This window comes from Tenrec ecaudatus, chromosome 9 (assembly GCF_050624435.1).
Source record: "Tenrec ecaudatus isolate mTenEca1 chromosome 9, mTenEca1.hap1, whole genome shotgun sequence".
NCBI lineage: Eukaryota > Metazoa > Chordata > Mammalia > Afrosoricida > Tenrecidae > Tenrec > Tenrec ecaudatus.
Genome location: NC_134538.1, coordinates 66,333,290 through 66,358,075, shown reverse-complemented (window position 1 = coordinate 66,358,075; position 24,786 = coordinate 66,333,290). Strand labels below are relative to the sequence as shown.

The following is a 24,786-nucleotide window of genomic DNA, read 5'->3' as shown; positions in this document are numbered from 1 at the left end:
TCCTTCACTCCTGGCTCTTGTGGGTAATGAGATTCCCTCCTCTGGTGATGAGTGGTCACTCTATTGGGCTGTGATATGCATGACTGACAGTTCGAAACCACAAGCAGCTCCTCGGAAGAAAGACTGGACTTTCTACCCCCATAAACAGTTACAGTCTTGGAAACCCACTGGGGCTCCCGATCAGTCAGCATTGACTCCATGGCAGAGAGGTTGTGGGTTTTTTCGTTTTGTTTTTACTTCTCAGAAGGCTCATTTGATACTCAACAGGATGGCACTCCAGGAAGTCCTCTTTACAACGAATCACAGGGGAATCCTATCTGTATCTTCCTCCACTCTTCACTCCACACATGCAGGGAAAGATCAGTTGCTGGAGTTAGAGATTTTCAAAAGTTGGTCATTGTAACCCTCTGAACGGATTTCTTTCTTGGAATTTAACCTGCTCAGTAGGTACCTTTGGAAGCTGCTGTTGTGGTTGAACTTGCTCTTTGAATAATATTGGGAAACTTAAGACTTGTTCTCATAATTCCCCCCCCCCCCATAGAATTGGCTTTATTGACTGATCTTTCTTAAGACTGATGGAAAGATCAGCTCTTTGAACTCGTTAAGCTTCGTGGAGGAGCCCGGGTGCTGTCGTGGTTATAGTCTTTCTGCTCCTATAAACTCTGACAGTCTCGGGAACCCACAGGGGGTGGCGAGGAGTCAGCCATGATGACAAGGAGGGTTTTCAAGTTGTCACTTTTGCGTAGGGCTTTTGGCACCCATGGAGCCTGAGACTTGTTAAGGTCCAGATGTTCACTTAAAAGTAAAAATGCTGAACTTCGTGAAGTCCCAATTTCAGTAGGTACTTCTCTGGTCTTTCCCCAGTTTCTGGGCTTCAGTCGCAGCCTGTTCAGTCATAGAAGCTGATGGCCTTCTTTTCCTTGGCTCATCTTTGAGGTGTTCCTGACCTTCTTTAAAATGCGGACCCAACTAAAAACTATGATTTTATGTGAGGACGATTTTAGCATCCCTATCAAATTGTTGTAAAGTTTCTATGATTTGGAAAAATGTTTACTTGAGTTTTACTGAAAGCCTGACATTAGCTCTGATCTGGAAATTGTTTTTGTTTTCAGTGGCACAGAACGTTTTTTAAGGCACGCTCCTGAGAGTTGTCTGAGTGCGTTGCAGACACAGTTTGTCTGCACCCATCCACTGATCACAGAGACGTGTTTGAACATGTGTTGTTTGGAATAAACATGTGCACGTGGATCCCTAATAGCAATAGCATTTGACCTCCTCTCATACAAACCACGGATTTCTACTCTCTCATCAGGAAGAGATGGAGACAAAGAATCTTTCTATAGTCTTTTATTCCCTTTGAACATTGGAAGTCTGCTGAAGCTGTGCCCCAGCCAACAACCTCAGGCCCCAGGGACAAAGGACTGGTGCTAGCTGTGAGCTGTATGTGGTCAAGTCTACATCCTAACGCCTGCAGTTATAGGTAATCACTTGAAATCTAAAGATTTTTTTGGTATTTTCACATTCTTTTAATTAATTAATTGATTTCAACATTTTATTAGGGACTCATACAACTCTTATCACAATCCATACATCCATCAATTGTGTAAAGCACATCTGTACATTCTTTGCCCTCATCATTTCCAAAGCATTTGCTCTCCATTTAAACCCTTTTGAATTTAACGTGAAACTATACTTGTTAATTCTGATTTTTTTGGTCCTAAACATTCATTATGAAGTCTCATGCCCATCTCTTATGATAACAACTTAACAATAAGCCATATGAGTTCATGCATGATGCTGCTGAGTAGCTCTCTATTCATTTCTAAGATTAAAAGCATACATGGCATCAACTTGCAAAAAACAACCATTAAAGCCAAGTAGAGTGCAGATTTACTCTGTCACATGTGGGGTTGCTATGAGATCAGATGTATCACACATAGCAACTGATAGTTAACTCTACGGCAAGGAGGGAGACCCCCTGGGGGTCGCAGAGAAAAAAATGCATAAGCTGCTCATGGAAATCCAGTCTCTACAGTGCACCAAGATCATTCATCTAGTGTTGCAATTTATACCCTCAAGGTCAAAATGCAGGGTCAGTCAGAGCAGGATCCTAATGTAAAACTTGATGGCCCACTGGTGGTGTGAAGCCTTTAGTTTGAAGTTGAAGAGATCTTAATTTAGTAAAGCAAATTTGGGCACTAGGATGGAATCTAGCTGCTCCCATACCACTGTTAAGAGAAAATACTTCTGAACTCCAAAACTAGGAAAAAAACAAAGAAAGTATCTCCACCTTGATAGGAGTTACGTACAATCTGGAAGCCTGCCCACCTCCTTACACTGGTCTCTCCCAACTCTTTGGTCCAGGCCTGTTTTCTGAAGAGATTAGAATCTATGCTACGAATAGGTTTCCTGAGTCTGGGAGGAAGCAGAGACCACTCCGAAACCATTAACATATAAAGGAGGAGGTCTCATCAGAGCAGGAAGCCAATTTAGGTCATCTTAGTTCACATGACCCAATATTCTCAAGACCTTCCCTTACACATCAGACACAGTATGATCCTGGCAGACGGTGAAGCTGAGCATGGTGAAAGTGAAGGGGAGGACAACAAATCTCTGGGTTCATGGAATAGAAGCAATGAGGAAGCAAGAGGATCAACTTCTGTCTTCAAATGACTCTTTCATTTCACTGCTGCTGCTGTTAGTTGCCATCGAGTCAGTTCTGACCCATAGCCACTTTATGCACAACAGAACACAACGCGGTCCCGTCCTCTGCCATCTTCACGATGGTTCCCATGTGTGAGCCCATTGTGGCTGCTACTGTCGATCCGCTCCTTGGTGGCGTCTTGTCCATTGTCCCTCTACTTTACCAAACAGGATGTCTTTCTCCAGGGACTGGTCTTTCCTGATAACATGGCCAAAGCAGGTAAGATGAAGTCTTGACATCCTTGCCTCTAAGGAAAACTCTGGCTGTATTTCTTCCACGACAGATCGATTTGTCCCTTAAGCAGTCCATGAAACTCAGTATTCTTCCCCAGCACCACACAATTCAAATGTCTCAATTCTCCTCTGAATCGGATTGAATTTCATCACTGGTTTCTTCTCAAATTTTATGCTGTTTGTATATATTTTTGGACATCCATTAAACAAGTAGCAGCCTCCTCCAAAATAAGTATCCACATCATCCCCTCATCTCCTCTCTGTCAGCACTTTAACATCCTATACAGGTCTCTAGCACCCCGTTTTCTCTCTTCAACACTATAATGTAAAGTTTCATGAGAATTTTCATCACTTCATGTACTATTAGATCTCCACCACTTAGAATGGCATGAAACATTCTATTTATGAATGTTTATGATTTCTTGGTATCAGTGTTCCCGAAGAGTCACATCTTACATCCATTGACTCTTTTTCTACTTTCTTCTTCTTCTCACCTCCTTCAGTGTTGTCATCCACCTGTCTTTCTATTGTCATGGCAATAATGATCATAATCATTATCACCATCGTGTAAAATTGGTTTCATTTGTACACATGGAGACTTTGAAAGCCCAAGACTTTCTCTGATGATGGCTTCTGGTAACACACTGCTTCACAGAGTTTGCTTCTTCCTAGGACATTTATGAAACGGAACCATTTTAATTGGATAAATGTCATAAAATGGCTTTCTTAGTGATATACCTTAGAGCCACGTGGTGTGCTGATAATCCCACGACTGTGGCATCATTGCAGGAAATGTGCCCTTCTAGTATGAGTAATTTTGTCACAGAGAGGAGAAATACCTTTGGAAAGGGTACCACATAAAGCAGGTGCTCAACTCTTTTTGGAAGAATGCACGGACGAAATCCCCTTATTAGCTGCTCTCTTTTCCTCTCCTACGTTGGTGGCTTGAATTTTGAGGATTTGTGGTCGAGTTAAGTCTGTGTCCATATTTTTTTTTCCTGAAGCCCAGCTGTCACTGTGCAGCCTCTGTCTTCCTGTACATAAAACATTCCCTGTGCATCTGGAGATTCCGAGAAAGGACTCCAGCAGTCTGTGCATGAGATTTGCAGCACACAGCTTCTGCACCTGTGGGATGAGCACTCTGCAATATATTAGCATTTCCCAGCCGCAGTTGCAGCAGGGGGATGTGACCTCTCGAAGGCCGTGGTTTGTTGAGAGCCTGTTCTTTTTTCTTGTACATCATGTGCATGCCACAAGAGTTGGACACCTCTGCCTACCGACGGCTTAAGAATGTGTCTGGAAGCCAAGTCTAGACAGAATTCTGACTCGAGGGAATCAGCGGGGACAAGGTAACTTACCACAGGGTTCATGCCAACTTTCCATCCTAGAGTTTCACCATTTTTGTGTTTCTGGCATCGAGCCAACTTGAAGATTTTTTGTGTCAAGAATGACCATAACAAGGGGGTTGGAGTTTCCACTGGAGGTTACTTTAAATGTCCCACCTTCCTTCAGCTCCTCATTTAGAGTGTATTACAGTTCCCCGGGCAGCCTCGCCGCCTTCCTAGGCTCTGGTTGACTATGGGCAGGAGCAAGGGGAGGCCAAGCTCTTCTGTCATTGCTCAGTATTAGCCACCTGTAATCAATCATCTGATGAGTGAGGATGTAAGAAAACAATTGACTTAGGAAAGTACTAATTCCAACTGTCAATGTGATGAGTCAAATACAGAATAATCTTTCCACCTCATTATCTGCAGATGCCCAATCCAGCATAACAACTCCACGCTAAGCCAGCCTGAGCCAGGCAGTTGGAACCCCATTCAAGGTAGCTCATCCGAACCCTTCTATGGTTTATATCCTTGACCTTGAACTGCCTGGCTCCCCCCATGTCAAACTCCATCTCTTGTAGGCAACTTATTCTCTCGGCCTCTGACACTTGTCTACTGTCCTCTCACCCAGCCCACACATAAAAGCAGCCATGAAATAACTTCTGATTTGATGCTTGTCATACATATCCATCACCACCACCTGCATTTACCACCAGCCCTCTCCATCACTGGCCTGGGCACTCGCAGAAACCTTCATTTGTCCCTGCTGTAGCCCCTGTTCTACGCTGTTTTGTGATGGCATGTGAGGGAGGTGCCAGGAAGATGAAGAAGGTGTGGGTTCTTCCCCACTGGGTAGATGCTCCAGCAGGAGGAAAGTTAAAACGAGAAGTCCAGGAAGGTAAGGCATATTTGGAAACTGATTACGGAAGCAATTGTATAATTCTGTTTCATGTGATTGAACTATGGAACGTTATAACATAAGTATTAACTCTGAAGTTACAGCAAAAAGAAAAAAAAAGCATAGATCTAGGAATGGGTTTGGGGCTTGCACTATATCCTAGCTCCAACTTAAGAACAATTAGTTCTTACATCATGGCCCTGCTCGATATTGACCCTCAGGAAGGGAACACAGATTATATGGGTGCTATAGCAAAACGTAGTGAAGAATCTAGATGGTGCCCGGCTATCAGATAAAATATCATCTGGGGCTCTTAAAGGCTTATCTCCAAACAAGCAGCCATGCAAGTCTCATGTCAACTAAGTCCACATGGACAAAGCACACCATCATCAGTGACTGAAGGATGGAAATCCATATAATCCAAAGGTAACAGAGGGTTTAGTATCAGAGCCTAAATTGTGAGACTCCACTGTGCAGAAGGCGATGGATGGCAGTGGGAACCCAAGATTCATTTATAGAACTACATAGGAAATAAGCCTCCGGAGAACTCCCCCTGTCTGAAATTGAGGCAAGGGAGGAAAGTGGTACTAAACAGAGTGCTTGGGAAAGAGGAGCATAGAAGATCATAGACATCAATCTGACTTGAACTTGTGTCAGTAGATTCCCCCCTATGCTGTGGACTGGACCTGATCTAGTTTGGGAATTTTTGTTTATTTTTGTTTTATATTGTTTTCTTCAGTTTTTGTTTGTTCATATTAGAGAGGTGCTATGCCAGTGGAGATCACACTCTTAAAGCTGCGACATGCTTTTCCTTTTTTTTGGTATCTGAAACCTAGGATCGAGGAACCTATAGGGACAGCAAGTAGAATAAGGGGCTCAGGACTCAGGGGTACCGGGATGGAGGTGGGTGAAAGGGAGATGATGTCAAGAAAAAGAATGCTTGGAAACTGATTGTGGCAGCAATTGTACATTCTACTTGACATGTTGGAAATTTGGAGTGATATATGTGATATAATAATATACACGATAGAAACACATAAATGGGATTAAAAAAGTGACCCTTGATGGCATTTTACTTCAGCACCTGAAAGGAATTCAGTTCTTTCTTGCCAGACCTGGGAACTCACCACGGACTTATATGTGGACATGGTTAGGTAGTCAGAAAACAGGAGGTGGGGGGCTGTGGGTGGGAGGACGGAGAGGTAGAGTGAGGAAAGAAAATAGTGCGGGGGGGGGGTCAGTGGAAAATGATGTTCAGGAGAAAGAGGTGTTTCAAAGCAGAGTCTTTGGAGGAAAACATATATGGGTTAAAATGTGGATTCTCTACTATCCAGGTGACTATATTGATTGTAAGGCGAGCTTCTTCTATTTTCTTGCTTATAATAAGTTATAACAAAAAGATATTATTGGTTGGTTGTTACTATTTCATGCTTCTGAGAGAGTGTCCTTACCCCTTCCCTACCCAACCCTACTTTCTACCCCATTCTACCCAAGGCAGCCAGAATCCTCAATATAATACATGAATGTAATCTGGCCCTTCCTTCTCACATGCTATTCTTTGATCATCCCAGACATTCCATGCTCCCCGCCCCCCACTTTTGCCCGGCACACACATGCCCACAAATGTGGTACCATGATTTTGTGTCTTTGTTCTCTCTGAAATTTCATTCCTAATTTATTTTACTTGGAAAACATTTACTTCTCAAGAGTTAGATAAGGCTTTATTTCATGGAAGTCTTCGCAAAGATTTAGCTTGGATTGAATCTCCCTCTCATTCAGTTGATACATTTTCATGTGATATTGAACTGATCTATTTGAAGACATCATTGTCTTAAACCCCTAGAGAGCAGATTGTACCTATCGTCCTAGGCCACCACTTAGAACCAAATAAACAAACACCATCAGCCTTCATTTCTCCTCAGACCAGTTCTCATAGCATTGGTCCCTCGATTGGCTCTACTTTCTACTTGACAATGAGGCAGACTATCCCTCGGGCGAGGCAGCCTTAGTGTGTTGGCGAAAATCTCGCCCAAGCCAACCAACTACACCTACAAGTTCGACTTCAGCCTGGGTTTCTCAGTTGCCTCTTTGCACTTGTAATGAGCATTGGATCCTTGATATAAATTATGGATGGCAAGAAAGGAAGATATCTGAAGAGGCTATCAAAATTATTATTTTGGCAGTTAGAGGTGGCTATCAAATGGAGTAGATACTTGCCTTTAGAATTTCAGAGAGATTGGAAATATTTATTGCATTACTGTTAAATATGAAAGGCATGTGAGGTCAGGGGCCTGGGTGAAATAAGTAAGTCAAAGAGTACAAGATGGAACAGAACCGGACTATAAGGGAGCTCTTGGGGTGGGCACGTCAACTTTTAAAGTTTAATTAGAGGAAAGCAGGTGAGGGGAGAGTCAAATTAGGAGAGGGTGGTATCACAGAAACCCAGAAAGAAACCAGGTCAAGTAAAAATTCACTAAAGTTTACTGAGACATAAGGTGATGAAACAGGTCATCAAGGGATGAGGTAGCAAGACGGTCTTTGATAACGTTGACAAAGGCAGATTCGGAGGTGTGGTACCAGTAGTAAAACATATTGGGCTGAGTTGTGGACAGAACAGGGACAAGTCCCCCTAGAAGTCTGGCGACAGAAGAATAGCGGGCAGAAGAATGGGGAGATAATTGGAGAGGGTGGTGGTGACAAGGCAGAGATATTTTCAGGTTGCATGTTTATGTGATGATGGCGGTGATCCAGGAGAAAGGAAGAGCTTGCTTTATCAAAGGCAGAGACAGCTGCGAGAGCCCCGTATTTGAAAGGACATCAGAAACGAGATCTGAGGGTATAAGTGGAACAGTTACCCTGACCTGTGCAGGGGGAGCTGGAGCCATATCGCAGTAGGGAGGACAGAGAACAGGCAAGGCAGTAATATGAAAGCTCCTGCCTGTATTCTCATTTTCTCAATAATGAGGCAGCAGCAGTGGCAGCTTCAGGTGGAGGTGGGAAGGAGGCAGAGAAAGAGATGACAACATCATGAGAAGTACTTGTTTGGGACTGGGTAAACGTGAACACGAAAGGCAAATGCCCAGCTAAGTAGGAAGGCTGGCAGTGTGGACTGTGCACGTGAGGACTATGGAAGGACATGTTATGTCACCATGCAGCCGAGGACAGTGTATGCCCAGTAATGCTTGGCTATGCTGGAACGAAAGCAGTGGCTAGTATTACAGAATGTCCGACGTAAGAACAACTCCTATTTGCCCTTGATTTGCATGGCTTGAAACTGAGCCTGGTGATGGCAACAAGAATGGAGAAAATGACAGGAGGAAGCCCTAGATTGGGAGACTTGGACGAGGTGCACAGGCCCTTTCAGGAGTCTGCTGTGTGAGACTAGACTCTCAGCAGGGACTACGGAGAGCCACACACTCAAAGAGGCCCAGGTGTCCACCATCTGCCTGGGGCGTGCCACCATCTCTGAAGCTGTGCTTTAATGGTATGTACAACCTCTCTGACTTTGAAGCAATGAAACCAAACTCTCAAAACCAACACCAAACAAAACGTTGATTGCCATCGAGGGGATTCTGACTCTTGGTGGCCTTTTAAGACAGGGCAGAACTGCCCCTGTGAGTGTCCATGGCTGTCACTGTAGACGAAGAAGCCTCCTCTTTCTCCCGCAGAGCAGCTGATGGTTTCGACTTGCTGGTTTTGTGGCCAGCAGCCTCATGCACTACTATGCACCTAGTAGGGGCTCCTAACAAAAAGAGTCAAAACCTCACTGCCATGGAGTCAATGCTGACTCACAGGAAGCCCGCTGCCTGTGGGTTCCCAAGACTCTATCTGTTTATGGGAGCAGATCGCCCAGTCTTTCTCCCGTGGAGCTTCTGGTAGTTTCTAACTCCCAACCATGCGGATTGCCGCCCAGCATGAAACCATTGACACCATCAGGGTCCTGGTAGTAGAGCTCTTAGAGACTCTATAGAGGCTGGAAACATTTATGGGCACCAGTGGTCTCCTCTTTGTTCCCCTTGGAGTGGCCGTCGGGTTGGACTCACCTACCTAGAAGTTACCAGTGCAGTGCTTACCAACCGCACGAAAGCCGTGGCTGACACAGTCGCCTTTACTTGCTGTAGACACAAATGTCAACTCACTGGAAAGGCTTTGAACATTTCCTTGTACTCTCAGGGTAAATCAGAACCATGCACACCTGTTCCAACTCAACTACAAATTGTTAAGGACAGGAGCAGGTCTCATTCATAACCCTGAGTCTGCCTTCATTGATAAAAAGCTGGTATGTATTTGAATGCTTACTGTGTTTTCGACACCTTAAAATCAGTCTCGAAGTGTTTTTAGTTATTCCATACAATTATTTCCTGAAGTATGTGCTAGTATCCCTCTAGAGGAGACACTTGAAGCAAAGACACGTTAAGTAAGTTAAGCTCATACAGGTATTACAGATCCTGGGAGCGAGACATGAAGGCCCACATAATTTACACCACATGTGTCACCGATGGTAGGCAGAGGATGTAGTATAGTATCCTGCCCACAGGTGTCATTCAGTGAATGATAGCTAATCTTACAGATAGCAGCAATATACAAGGAATAATTTCTACGCCATTTTTTGGCCAAGATTAAAAGAGCTAGAATGCATGACTTTCTGAACCTGAAACTGAGCAAAGCTGAGGTGCTTCTACTCTGTTCCCCACTAAAAAATACAAAGGCAGTTTTGAAACCTATGTTCATGGTCATTTAGTTACTGAGATTGTGTTCCCAGGAGAGGCCACCTGGTGGTGCCACTAACAAGTATGTTTGGCTCATTTACCTTTAAAGCTTTAGCTCAGGTGCAGGTGCGCAAGCCCAAGCTGGGCCTTGAACGCGAAAAGAAGAGTTGACACCAAGAAATCATCAGCTAGATGGAGAGATAAGCTTGCATGTAAATGTTCTATGTGGACAAGAAATGAAACGAAGAACTTGTATGTCCAAAGCGACTGTAAATTGGTAAGCAGGCCTCAGGAAAGGGTTAATGCAAATTTCTGGGCTGAAGTTAAATGAGGGAGAAATCTTGCCTGCTTTCTTAAAACGATGCAAACCTCACAAACGGCTAAGGTCATGGGTTGGGCATAAACAGTGGCATGAGCATGTATTGTTCATGCATGCTTCCAGCACAGGTGAGGTGATGTCATGCAGGGCTGTAACGCAATCAGTTCTATGGCCCCATCCCCCATCATTGGCCCAGCCTGAACTGTAACCTGATAGCTTCTCCCTACCTGCCTACTCCATCCAGAGCCAGCCAATGAAAACAGCTAGTGGGAGGAGGGCCGTTGCCTCATAAGGATACTATGCCTGGTATCTTACTGTGTACACCACCTGCCTTCCAGGCATTTCTTTCTGAATAGCAACCACCGCCTGTTTTTAACCTTTCTTCCCTTCAGAGCAGTGATGTGATGGAGATCTGTTTCCGTGCATTCTATTCTCACCAATAGCTCCCTGACGGATAGTCCAGAAAAGGTATCAACAAACCAAAAGCGCAAACCCGCGACTGTGGCGTCGATTCCGAATCAGAGAGTGTTAGGCTGAGATTTTTAGGGGGGAAAAAGCAGGGACCTGCATCTAGGTACAAGAAAGAACTTTACAGCAAGAAAGAATTTTATATCAATAAAATGTCCCAGCCAAGTCCAACTCAAGTCTATGGGTCCAATGCTAACCGGAGAGTCTTGGCCTCACTAAGCATGCAGTGGGTGAGACAGGAGGCACAGTGGGACACTGGGAGATCACAGGCATGTGCTTGCCAAGTTGCAGGATTGAAGATCTGTCGAAACATGACAGAGCACCCCAGCTTCCAGGGTTGGCAGGCCACATGGGCTGCCAGCCCCAGAGCCAGACATGGCATGTAGGTATGAAGGAAGGCAAAGGTAGAAAGAGAGACTTTTTCAGTAGTCTCTCTTACTGCCCCTACAATGAGGCGTCCTCAGGTTGTGACCTGCTTCATAGGTTGTACTCCCCGCATACTTCCACCTGGGCCCGTCAAGTTGACATAAACTCTCACCCTCACACATGCATCCTGGTAGGACAGAGTGGTCCTGGCCCTGGGCTGTCAACGTGAAGGGAGCAGCTAGCCAGGGTGTTTGTTCTAGAGAATGGTTGGTGGGTCTCAACAGCTGATCTTTCTGTTAGCAGCTGAGTCCTTAAGAACTGAGCCACTGAACAAGTCTAGGTAAAATTTTAAATAAATTCATAAAAACCCACTCCACCACATTCTAATCACCTCTGACTGCTTTTTGCTTCTTCTGCCATGCCCACGCCTGGCTATCCTTCTTTCTCTCTATTGCTCTCTAGATCAGCGCCATTCAAGCCATCTGCATCTGCTTGTAGCTGGTGCAATTGAACTCCCCGAACACAGATTCCCATGAAAACTGAACAAAAGATGAGAGCAAGGCAGAGCCTGTTAAGTGTCTCATTAGACTTTATGTCTGATTCTCATTAGATCCGCTGACTGCTTCTCATTAGGCCCATTACCTCAACTTCTTTCAGGCCTTGGATATGTAGGCCAGTACTTATTGTCATGGTTAGTCAAGAAGATCCATTTCATTTAGGCATAAATCTAATATGGCTTCTGAAAAGTCCCAGGCAATTTCTTTTGGCAAAATTAAGGTTGGGTTTATTGTTATTTCTTGAGCTATTCGAAGCAAAGATGAACAGAAGAAAGAATTTTTAAATCCCAGTAAAAAACTTTCAAACAATTCTGCAAAATTGGGACATTGTAAAATAACTGTTAGCACTCAGAGACCAGCCCCAGGTACAAGTATCTGCATTTGGTGACACTGTGGGCAAACTCACAGTTACCAGGGGGTACAGAGGCAACCATTGCAGGTGTATAAAGATGTCCAGTACATGGAGCATAGAAAGGGAGCACTGTCAGGGCCCATTATTAAGTTGCAACCTCTGTCTTCCCTACCGTCTGAGAACAGCTGTACCGTGTATTAAATTAAGGTCCAGATGATAACATAGAAAAATCCCTAGATAGCCGAAGAGTGCACGAATTATGTGAGTGATACGTTGCCCTCGTAAAAAGAAATTCTTCTTCTTTCTAAAACACATGCTTGGCCCTCTCCCTCCCCTGGGAAGAATGCTTCTGAGACAGGGCAGGCGTTTAATAGACCCTACAGATGACCAGAGTCCTCCCGTGATGCAACCGGTTAATGGACTCAGCTCCTAACTATCCGATTGGGGGTGCACATCGATCGCAAGACTCCATCTTCTAAGAGCTTGGCAATCTACTGCCAAAAAATCAGCCTTTAAAACCATGTGGCACATGTGGTGTCTCATGAGTCAGAGTCAACTAGACAACAAGATATAAGATTTTGAAAAAGACATTAGTGGTCATGACACTGACATGTCACCAAGTACACTTATCCCCAAGTGTAAAAGCAGATACTGACATGCACTTGTCCCCAGAGCAGTAACGGAACGCATGCTTTCCATTCTCTCCTTTGGTTCTTGTTTCTCTCTTGATGGTTGAGTCTTCTCATTTAGTGAATGGGATGTGGACCCGAGATGACCTTGAGAGGCATCTGGTGCCTAAAATCAGAGAGATGATTCACATAAGAAATTGCATTATTTTTCCTGGACAGTAAAACTTGACGGAGGAGATTTGGTAACCTTTGGAAAGAAAATATTTCCTCTTCAAGGGACTGTGTGATCTCTGTTTGAGATAGACACGAAGAAGGAAGTCACACTGTCCAAGAGAAACATTCGTGGACCTTGATGTCATGGTAAGACTTGAAACTTGCCCCGCCCTGCTGCCCCACGCCAGTGGAAAGCAGAGGTGTCTCCATATAAAGCCTGTCTCGTTCGGGAAGCCAGGTGAGTCTTCCCCAGGGACGAGGAGGGCTCTGAGTCACCAGGAAGGCAGCAGGTGGGGTCCCTTTCAGACACGCTCCAGCTGCTCCGAACGCCAGAGAGAGATGGTCATGCTCCTTATAGTGTGTGGAAGTTTGCAAACTCCCTTTTGGAGGCGGCACAGGAATCACATTTTGATCCTGTGCTATGTGAACCATTTCAGCCAAATCAATAACATCACATATTTTAAGGTTATTAAAAACACAAAACCTCAATTACCTACCTGAAGAGTTCCTGCTTGGCACAAATGATGGAACCTTTGAACACTGGCCAAAAGATCGGCCCTTTAAACCTACCCAGAAGTGCTTTGGAAGACATGGTTGTTGATATGCTTATAAAAGGTCACAACCTTGACAACCTTCTGAAGAAGTTTTTCTGTGCACACATGCAGTCACCAAGAGTCATAAGCAAGTTCATGGCCACTAACAACAACAAGAAATAAATTCTGTAAAATCGAACCCTTGGAGAGATTAGTGGGTGGAGTTTGCTGGTACGAAAGAAAATGGCCATTCCCAGGATGCTTTGATGAAGATTTGGGCTTGTGTGTTTGCTTTTTGTGAATATTATTTTTTTCTTCCAATATTGACTTCTCAGCATGTTTCAGCATCCTCTACGAGCAGGCCCTGCCCTTTGGGAGGCACTTTCTCTTTGGGGAACTTAATCTCTGAGCATCGCAGGCACTGTGCACCCTGGACTGAAGCAGTCATTCAAGCATCCCTGCTCCAAAAGATTTTTGCCCAACTGACTCACAGAGTATGCTGTCTTCTAAAGCTCTTCTGATGTTATGTCTAACATTTATGTCTATACATGGCAGGCCTCTGTGCATTTATATCTGCAAGAGGCCATTGTATTGGCGCTGTAAGCCATGGCTGTGGAGCTGAGAAATATTTTGGCTCCAAATCTCTTTTGCCAAAAGCCCAGTTCAGAGACAGGCTAGATCAATGGGCTGAAAATGACCTTGGCCTTTCATGTGCTCTATCCTATCCAAAGTTTGAGTGCAAGAACCTGATCTCCCAGAAAGTATTCATTTTATTGCCAACCCTAGAGAATCACTGACAGAACTAATTAAAGAAGTTGAACCTCATTCTCTCTTTTGTACCTGATCCTCAACCAGGGGCTGAACTTGAAACAAAACCACGCTGAGGCAACAAGATAGAGAAAGGGCGGCCCTCGGAAGAGGGGAAAGAGCTACGTACTCTCACAGTCTTCTCTTCAATTGAGAAGGGCTACTGCAGTGCAACGCACTTCACTATTTTTTTAAAGCAATGGAGAAAGCTTTAGGTTGCCATCAAAAATAATAAAGTTTGAAGTTTCTGAAAGCTATTCATTTATTGGACTGGACTTTCCACCCTCTCCTTAAATTCCAGGAGCCAGGTCGGAGAGTGAGATCTCATGGAAAATTAAGCACTTGTGCAAAGGTGCTTAGAGAAATATGCTTGTTTCAGATTTCAGACTCTCAAGAGGATAATGGTCCTTGATTTCCACGCTTAGGACAATGATAAAGACTTCCAGATATGAATGGGTTTATATGGAATCCAGCCAGTCTCTCTGAGAGGCCTCGAGCCGTAAACGCTTGGCCCCTTCTCAGTTCCTGGATATTTACTCTTCTCATCCCTCTTTTTTTCGTTTCCCCCCCCTCCCCACTCTTTCCTACATTTTAAGATTGTATCGTTTCGCAAGCATGGTCACGATCCCACAGAATGGCATTTATTGATTGAATATCTGGGTTGATTGAAAAAGAAGAACTATTTAAAAAATTTGAAGTGATTTCTGAAAGTTACAGATTAATTAGTGCAGAAGCAAGGTGATCTACTATATCTTCATTCAGGTCAATTAGACAATTGACATAAATTAAAGAAAGACTCTCAGGGACATTGCTACAAATCTTTTTTATGTTTGTTGATGTGAAATTAGAGATCCGTATTCCTTTTGATTAAGGAGATAGATCACAAATGCTACTTTATTTTTAAATGTACTTTGTTTCCATTTTAACTTTCGTGAAAATAAATAGACTTGTTTGGCATAAAAGTCATTATATTGAAATAAAAAGTGGGTTTCCTTTCTGCCATTGTACTCTGACCAGATTTATTGTTACGTTATTGATCAATCAAAATAATCCTGTGTGGTCACTTGAGATTGGCCTCATTGAACAAGTTTTCTAAAACCATTTAACTTCAAGTTAGTCGGGTCTTTTTTCTTTTTCTAATTGCTTGGGATTAATACATATATGAAGTCATTCCATAGTTCAGTCACATCCAGCAGAACTGTACATTTACTACCACAATCAGTTTCCAGACATTCTTTTTTCTTCTACACCCAGAGTGAAGCTAAGCATAGGGGGCTGTTGAAGCTTCAGTGGTCGACTTCTTGCTTTCTAAGTGAGAGCCCTGGGCTGGGCTCAATGTACTACAAATGCAGCCACCACCTGTCTGTCTGTGCAGGCTTGGTGTGTTAGTCAGGGGAGACTAGAGAAACAAATGCATAGACACTCATGTGTGTATGAGAAATAAGTTTATATACAAGAGTGATTGAATATTGAGAAGACTTCCCAGCCCAGTCCAATTCAAGTCCATAAGTTTGATATTAGCCCTTAGGTCTGATATCACTCTATAATGTCCTCTTCAGACTCATGAAATAGGTGCAATGATGCTGAGTGCAGAAGGATCATAGGCCAGTGGGTGGGAAGTCTCGTGGATCCAGTGGCATTGTGCGTATCTCAGTCCTGGCAGGGGTCTCTATGTGGCTGCTCTGGCTTCAGAGGTCTGGTTGCATCAGGGAAGGTCCATGTGGTTTCTCCCACTCCCAGTAGAGGATCTTCAAGGAATTGACCTGAGAGAGAGCGTCACCTGCCTCCAGGGAGGAAATCCAGGAGTCCCCAGGGTTCTCGGGAGGCCATACCCATGGAGGGGCCTCATTGGCTATGACCCAACTGACAGACTAGATTCTCAGATTCCAAACTGACACCAGATTATGTAACTACCACACTGACCTATTACTATGATGTTGAAGTTTCAGCAGTGTTTCCAGATCATGAAAAACTAGGAAGAAAGGCCTGGTGATCACTCTTTTCTTTTTGGATCACACTGGTCTGACTGGCAATTCATTATTTCCGGCTCCTAATGCTACTGTAACAGAAATATCACAGATGGAAGATTATAAAGAGCAGGAATGTGTTTTACTTCAGAAGGCTAGAAGTCTCTCTGTCAAACACAAACACACATGCGCACCACGCTAACCCCAGAGAGGGGGTTCTCAACCTGTGGGTCGTGACCCCTTCAGGGGTCAAACGACCTTTTCACAGGGGTCATCTGATTCATAACAGTAGCAAAAGTATAGTTCTGAATTAGCAACAATGATAATTTTAAGGTTGGGGGGTTCACCACAATATGAGGAATTATATTATAGGGGCATGGTATTGGGAAGGTTGAGAACCACCGATCTTGAGGAAGATACTTAGCATCAATCACTCCAGCCTTCTTCAGTTCCTTGACAAGCTCTAGGAGTCCTGGTAGCACAGTGGGCTCTGTATTGGGACAGCATTTAAAAACCACCAGCTACTCAAAGGGAGAAAGAGAAGGCTTTCTGCTCTGTAAAGCTGGACCATCTCAGAGAGGCAGGTCTACTGTGCCCTATAGGATCTCTATGGATCAGAATGGATTTGATGGTAGTGAGTTTAGTTTTGATCTGAGTATTGACTGTCTCTAAGTGGCACGTACAAGGGTATTTCAAAAAGTTTGTTTACAACTTCCATCTTTTCATTTCATTTTCCACAACTTTTTTGCAGCCCCCTGGTATGTTGTTCCCAATTTGGGCTAATTTGTTCTGTGTTTATGTTGTTCTGTATGTCACTCAGAAGTGATTTGGAACAGGAAATACTCTGTACAGATAGGGTATCATTAGCACGACAGAGAAACCCCTGGTTTAAAAACAGGAATGCATCCATTTTTTGAGGGCCACAACAATAACTAGTCCTAGGGTTGGCACAGGATAGGGCAGTGTTTTGTTCCGTTATGCATGGAGTTGCAGAGTTGGGGGCTGACTTCAGGACAGATGACAACACACAATCCAAGTTACCCGTACACAAGAGTGGCTAAGTATAAACAAGACTAGGTGTCACTTTGTGTGTTTTCCTAGTGGAAGCCCATGTGCTCTTCGGAGCCTGGCTCAGAAGGTTGGTCATGTTGTGTGCATGCCGAGAATGTCTCCCAGGGAACCGGATGCAGTGCTTTGGCAATCCATCTACTTCCTTACTCTGGAGACCCAGTCATCAGTGCCAAATACACATTCTCTTGCAAGTGACCAAATACATAACATTGAGCTTTTGATGAAAGATTTAATGTGGGGTGTTCAATGGATGAAGCTATGTTATGCAATCTCAGAAATATGCAAAAGTAAAGTAGAGAAAGAAAAGGGAAATTAAAATTCTTGGATTATTTGGCCATGAGAGAAGGCATGGAATTCACTTCTAAGTAAATGCTTTTATTACAATAGGATCTTGAAGTAATGACAAGTAAATAAAAATGAAATGTTTTTTTAAAATCACTGCTTTCAATTGTGTTAGGTAGAATCCACTGTTTTTTCTTCCCTTAACAACATCTTGGAAATATTCCATATACTCACTGCTGACATTTGGTAATTAAAACTTAGTGTGGCTTAATTTAAGCCTTTAATTACCTATCCAATTTAAAGTGAGAGCTGTGAGTGGCTGTTTAGAAAGATGAGGGTGGGGCACAATCTGGCTCCAGATCAAAGTTAATCCCTCAGTCTCCTAAATCCAGGCTGTCCACTGTCTGGAGCTTGGAGCAGGACTAGGAGACTGAGAGAGAACCTTCCTTAAGGGATCACTTGCCTATGGGGGGAATGTGCCTCTGGCATTGCTGTGATTATGGTTTCCGCATAAATGATGTATATGTGTCCTTGGGGGTGGGGTGGATAGTGGTGTGACATTTCCGTCACCATCCTCAATAGAGCCTTGCCTACCATGGTGACATCTCAGACTGGATTTGGTAGTAACTGGGTGAACCCTTTTGCTTGAGCAACTCCCCTGATGTTTGGGGTCATTTGTGGTTGAAGCCACTAAAAGCCTGGGATCCTCCTTCAGATCATCTGAACATAGAAGAAAAGGGAATGGTCTGGAATCACCTACTCTTCTTCCGTAGTCCAGATATAGTCCCTTGAAGTTCCAATACTCATGTCTTCAGACGTCCCTAGACTAAAAGTGGGCCATAGTTCTTGGGGGAGCTTGATTCTGGGCTTGCAACCCTGTGCCACGCCTGAGGGACATATATCAAGATCCCCCAAGAACTCTGGCATCTACTTTTCTGTTATGGTACCATGAGAACCTGTGGCTTGGGAAGCTTGGAAGGGCCTTCAGTCAAGAACAGATACCAATTTCTCTTTGTTACAGGTACCTCCAGTCACTGTGAATGACTCTCCTGGAACTGCCACAATCGATGTTAAAGAAGGTACACATGCTCCCCACCCTTTCGGGTGAGAAGAGATTCTTATACATTAACTAGGCTGAGGAAGGATTGTTAAAATGGTTCTTGGGACAGTGAGACCCTCCTGTTGCCTTCCAGACCGTCCAAGGGACAGTGACTAGCCCCATTGCATGGTATCTTCTGGGTGGGTTTTGTTAGAATACGAAGATAGATTTGTTTCTAGTAGTATGAAACTTCCTGTTTGATTAGCAATGAGTTAAAAGTGAAATACATGGGGAAATGTGGTTCTAAAAACGCAATTTATATGATGACCCTTTTAATTGAATTAAATATTACATTGCATACTGCTCATTTTAATTTGTTATTTTTATACCTAGAGCTCAAAGACTAAATTTGCCTCATGAAAATCAGAAGGAGGAGGTGAAACTGAGCTTACTTTCCAAAAATCACAGACACAAATTGCAAAGAAGGTAACCTGTTATGGACACATATGTTGTATTATAGCCCCACTTTTAAATATTCTGCTGTGAATTTTACGGCACCATTAAAACTCCAAGATTGTTGGTGCTGTTGTTGTTCAAGTTAGTTCCAAATCCCTGCGGCACTCTGTGCAAGAGAATGAGGCACCGACCAGCCCTGCACCTGACAGTTGTTCTAATATTTGAGCCCATTATTGCAGCTATTGTATCAATCCATCTTGTCAGAGATCTTTTACTTTTCTCAGGCCCTTAACTTTACCAACCCTGATGTCCTTTTCAAATTGCTCCAAACATTAGTGGAGGGTTCTCCCGATAGCCATGAAGGTTCTGGTACTTGTGCCCCTCTACTTCGACCAGCATGTGGTCTCTCCGGGTAACGTACACACGGTGTGCATGTTATCTCCAAAGGTCATGAGATGCAGTGTAGCCACCCTTGCGTCTTTTTTTTTTTTTTTTTTTAGCCGCCCTTGCTTCTAAGGAGCATTCTGGCTCTACTTCCTTCAGGAAAGATTTGTTTGTTCTTTTGGCAGTCCATAATACTTTCAATATTCTTCACCAGCACCATAAATTAAATGCATTGACTCTCCTTCAGTCTTCCTTTCACATGGATATTATGCAATTGAAAATACTATGGCTTCATAAGGTGCACCTTAGGCTTTAAAGTGACAGCCTTGCTATTGAATACTTTAAAGAGACCTGGTGCAGCAGATGCACGCAAATAAATGTGTCATTTGGTCTCTTGTCTGCCACTTCCATGAGCCCTGATTGTGGTTACTGGCAAAACAGTCTTTGACAACTTGAATCTTATTTCTGTTTATCATGATGTTAGCTATTGGTAAAGTTGTGAGGATTTTTCTTTTATTTTCATTGATTCATGGTCCATACTGAAAGCTGTGATCTTTCACCTTCTTCAGTAAGTGCTTCAAATCCTTCTCCCTTCCAGCAAGGCAGGTTGTGTCATGTGTATATCACAGGGTATTAATAAGCCTTCTTTATCTATCTATCTATCTATCTATCTATCTATCTATCTATCTATCTATCTATCTATCATCTATCCATTCATTCACCCATCCATAAATTTGAGTGTCATCCCTTAAAGGGTCACAATACAACGTTTCTGCTAAGTGGGCCAAGGGGGAATTATCGGAGGTATTTTTTTTAACAAGTACTCTGATATGTTGGATAGACATTGGAGTCAGAGGAACTTTGGGCTACCATGAGCACTAAAGAGTGGTATCTTCACTCGAATAAAACCAGAGCTCAGTCTTCTCAGTGATATTCTCCAAGCATCACCGGGCCCATGTAGACCCTTTCTTTAGGCTATGTTTTACATATGTTATCCACTTGAAAATGATAATGTGCATGTTTCATTCAAGTGAGTCTATAGTATTTGTCCCATACATAGATGATTTCTTAAAGTGAATTCAGTGATGGAGTTTCAGATAAAAATAAGCCACTGATAACTCTTTAAATTTAATTTTAACAGTTTTGTTGGCATAAAATTCAAGTCAGTGTTTAAGTATTTTTAAAAAGTTGTGCATTAATCACCCCAATTGATTTTAGAATATTTTCATTCTCATATCAATTACTATTAGCCCTCTGTCTTCCCACAGCCTCCTCTGTCTTAACCCTAATAAACCATTAATATAGTTTCTGTCTCTATATATTTGTCTATCCTGAGTTTTAATAAAGAAAATAATTCAAGGAAAAATTTTTTAAAAGGACAAAAACAGCCCAGCAACTACAAGAGAAGAAAGCAACAAAAACCTCAATCCAAAATATAACAAAATGTAATGACATTAGAACAAGTTGAAAATCATTTAAATGGAAAAATGTAATGGCAAGATGGTACATTTTCCCCTAATTGTATCTGTGTTTGTAATTGTGTCCACAGTGTAATTCTCTCTCTGGGGGGAAGACTATTGCTATCATTGTTCGATGTATCTCGGGAATTCTATGGAGACTTAGTCCATGTGAAAGTTCTAGGAAAGGCTTTGGGGCCTACACTGCCATCCATAACCTTCTGCAAACTGAGTGCTCAGAATGAAGCTCAGATACAGTCTCCCCTCTGGCATTGTATTTTACTGCTCAGGATTCTTTGGTGGACTTAGCTGACACCTCACTTAGATGACTGTTTATTTTAAGACAATTCTTTGGGACTCCCAACTGTACTCTACGATAGCTGAGCATATTCACATGAATTCACCACATTCTTCTACAGCATCCAGACTTTTCTGTGGCACTCTTCGGTGATCTCTTCATGAGGATGAGTATTGAGCAGGTTCACATCATAGGAAGTAATTGTTCTTGGATTAGGTTTTAGGAGTAAGTGTGAGCTCAAAATCTGTTTATATCACTACGGTTCATGTATAACCTTGGTCCATTTTAGAGACAGATGTATCTTGTTATTGGGAAATATTATAAACAATACTAATGGGGAAGATGATACTTCGATTAATAGTATCATTAGTTTGAACAACTGTAGAAATTTTAAGGTACTGTTGAGAAAAGAAAAGTGGAAATACTTTCCTCTAAAATTATTAGGTTGGTTGCTTTGTTTATTGTTCAGTATATATATATTCTCAAACTTGGATATAAAACTCTAATATAAACTCTAATATTATATCAAACTCATCTGTTTGTTCACTGCTGAATCCCAGCATCAAGATTGCTGGCTGGTCCATAGTAAGCTAGTATCTGCTGAGTCCCTGGATTATATGAATGCTGTGATAGTTAGGGTTTATGCTAAATAGACACTTCTGGTAAGGGTATGTGCTAGTCTGGGTACTTTAAGAAACAAATCCACAAAAACTCGGGTGTAAGAGAGAGTTTTATATAAAGGCTAAGTGTACATCAAGAAACTATCCCAACCAAGTGCTGCCCAAATCCACAAGTCCAACATTAATCCATATGTCCGACACCAATCCACAAAGTCCTCCTCTATCTCACAAAACACATGCAATGATGCCGACTGCAGGAGGAAAGCCAAATCAGTGAATGTGTAAGCATCTCAGTGCTGGCAGGGGTCTCCACATGGGTTCCCCAGCACCAAGGGCTGCATTGGGATAGGTCCATGTGGCTTCTCCTTAGGGATGTCTTGTAGGAAGTAAGCCTTGCAAGCTGAAGCAGGGAATTGCTAAGGCAACCATCACAAAGCAAGAGACCCGAGAACTAGAAAGGCGAAGTTCACCGAGTCATTTATCCTTCTGCCCTTCAATTAACCCCACATGTGTTTATCAACCAGGTTAGCACAATAAACTAACTCAGGGTAGGTGCAGAGCCCAAACTATCGACTGGGTCAAAGCATGATGATTCCTTCTTGGTGTCATAAGCCTTTTTTGTATAAGAGAGAGAGACCAAGTAGAATAGAATTCTCTTTGGCCCTTTGCCTTCTGCTGGAACTGGATCTTGTATCTGGTTCCTCAATCTCCTGCTGTATCACTGCAGAACGCAGGAGCTGTTAATGGACTCCAATGATGGATTCATTTCACTTAGGCATCCACCAGCCTGTGCCCTCTACTCTTTCTGTTTTGTCATCCTGCTTCCTGTTCATCAGCTTCCATGAGTCAGGAGAAGCCTGTACTGGGCTTACTACTTCTACAGCTTTGTAATTAACCATTTCTTGATGTGAATGTCTTTATATATATAAATGTCACTGAGTTTGCTTCTTTGGAGAATCCAACCTAATCCAAATGACTAATATGCTTGACTGGTAACCAAAAGGTTGGAAGTTAGAGTCCACTTAAGGGTACCTCAAAAATTGGTGTGGCAATCTACTTATAAAAATCAGCTATCGAACAGAGTTATACTCTGACACCCATAAAGGCACCATGAGTGGGAATGCATTACCTGGCGACTGGTTTTTGTTTGGTATCCGTTAATGACTCAATGAGCCACAGAAATATGGATGTATAAAATTTGGTTTGCTAAAACAATGTGAAGGCACTGAGGCAAATTGAGCGTTGAAGGATTAGGGAAAAGGCACAATTAATCTTCCAGATCTTCTTGGGATTATTGAGCTTTAGCTGAAACATGAAAACCTTTTTGAAATGTCTAAGAAATGAAAAATATATACGTGTTCCTCATCTATGGACCAGTTTAGGAACCTCTTAGCTGAAATTGAGAAAGGAGTTCACAAAAATAAGAAGCCCAGCCTGACTGGAACAGAGAGCCTCTGGAGAGAAGTAATCAATGAGAGTGGTGATAAGTAGAGGAGGGGTTAGGATACACAGAGTTCGAAGGCAATGGTCAAAAGTTTATATTTGGTCCAGATGGTAATAGGAAGCCACTGGAGGGCCATGTTTACACATTTTCAAAATCCAATTAGGATACCACATGTTTTTATGGTCTAATCACCCATTTTGGGACTATCAAATAAATTGGTTGAAAGAGGAAAACAAAGGAAAAAAATAAAGCTATGTGTTATTTGATAGCATTAGCAAATCATGAGATAAATGTGTTAAACTGGAATGTTTGATCTGGAACCCACATTAATCCAAATATGGTCTTGATAACTGAGCCTTAAATCACACTAAGGCCCACAGTTTATGCTTGAAAGAATGAGAGGTTAAAAGAAGAAGAGAAAGAAAGAAATGAGGGGATTTTGATGAGGAAAATAGGCATCTGTCTCCTTTGGATGGTTTAGACATTTACTGGCTGAGGGCGGAAGGTTAGGCCAGCTGATTTCTCATGCTTGATTCCAAGTCTAGATTCTAACAATTCTATAAGAACACTGGTTGAGACACACGAGGAGGAAGCAGCTGTTTCAGTGGAATTCCCTCTGGAGAGGAAGGAAGTCCAACCCTGCAGATGGGATCAGCAGACGGAGGAGGTTAAGAGAGAAAGAACAGGCCCTGGGAAGGGAGCGAGATCAACAAGCCTGAGATTTGGGTCTGCACCTACTGTATATCTCCACTTAGCCACCAATCAGAACGTACAGCAAATGGATTGGATATCCCCTCCCCCAAAAAAAAGAGGAGAGAGAGGGGGAAAAAAAGATATTTATTTTCCGAGAGAGAGTAAATATCCTCATTCATTTGTGCTAGGAGATTTTATTTTCTAGAACACTACCATTCAAAGAGGTGGACTCCCAACGAGGGGCATCTACAACCACTGGGACTTTAATGGAAATATGAGTATTTTAACAATATTCTTCAAGTGGTTCCCAAGCACATTGGCATTTGAGAAGCACTGTCTCAGAGGATTTACAGCAGAGTAGATAAGATAAAATTAGACATGAGAAAAGTTAGCAATCTATAATTCCGTAGGACAGAAAGCACTCTAAGTAGTCTCTCCTCCCCAGTTGAACCAGTATAAGTTCTAAGAATTACTACAGAGATCCTTAATACTTCCAACCATAAAACTTCAGTCTCACAAATGGACAAAAATATACAAATAGAAGTTGCCGGAAAGGCCTTCATGGGAGAATTTCTGCTATACCTATCCAAATCAACTTGATTTTCCTTTACAATGTGGCCTTAGGGTTTCTGACTTTTCCTTGAATTATACCCAGTTCCCTTCATCAACTCTACTTTATGTTCTCTTTCTATGTTCATATTCCACTTTTGTATCTTTCTCAGATACAGTCCCAGCTTAACCAATAACCCAGGAAGCCAAATCGAGGCAGTCAGAACTGTGATCATTTGCCATTCAGCTGGAAAAATGATCCCCTGGTTTCTCAAGTGTGGAAATTTCCCGAAACCTCATTAGTTCCAGTGAATTTTCCCTCACTCTGAAGTCTTTTTTTATACTACCCTTGAGTTTCCAGCTCTGAGTAGCTCATACTTTAGTATACTTTTTCACCTTACCTCTCACTGTAT

The 24,786-nt window shown here is 42.7% G+C and overlaps 1 long non-coding RNA gene across 7 annotated transcripts in view; it reads right to left on the bottom strand.

The window, feature by feature from the left end:
- Window positions 1-24,786, bottom strand: part of LOC142456857 (uncharacterized) — a 108,112-nt gene that overhangs the window by 56,349 nt on the left and 26,977 nt on the right. For all 7 annotated transcript variants that reach the window (XR_012786107.1, XR_012786106.1, XR_012786103.1 and 4 more), the window contains exon 2: window positions 12,588-12,726. This is a non-coding gene — a long non-coding RNA (uncharacterized LOC142456857). The remainder of the gene's footprint in view (window positions 1-12,587; window positions 12,727-24,786) is intronic.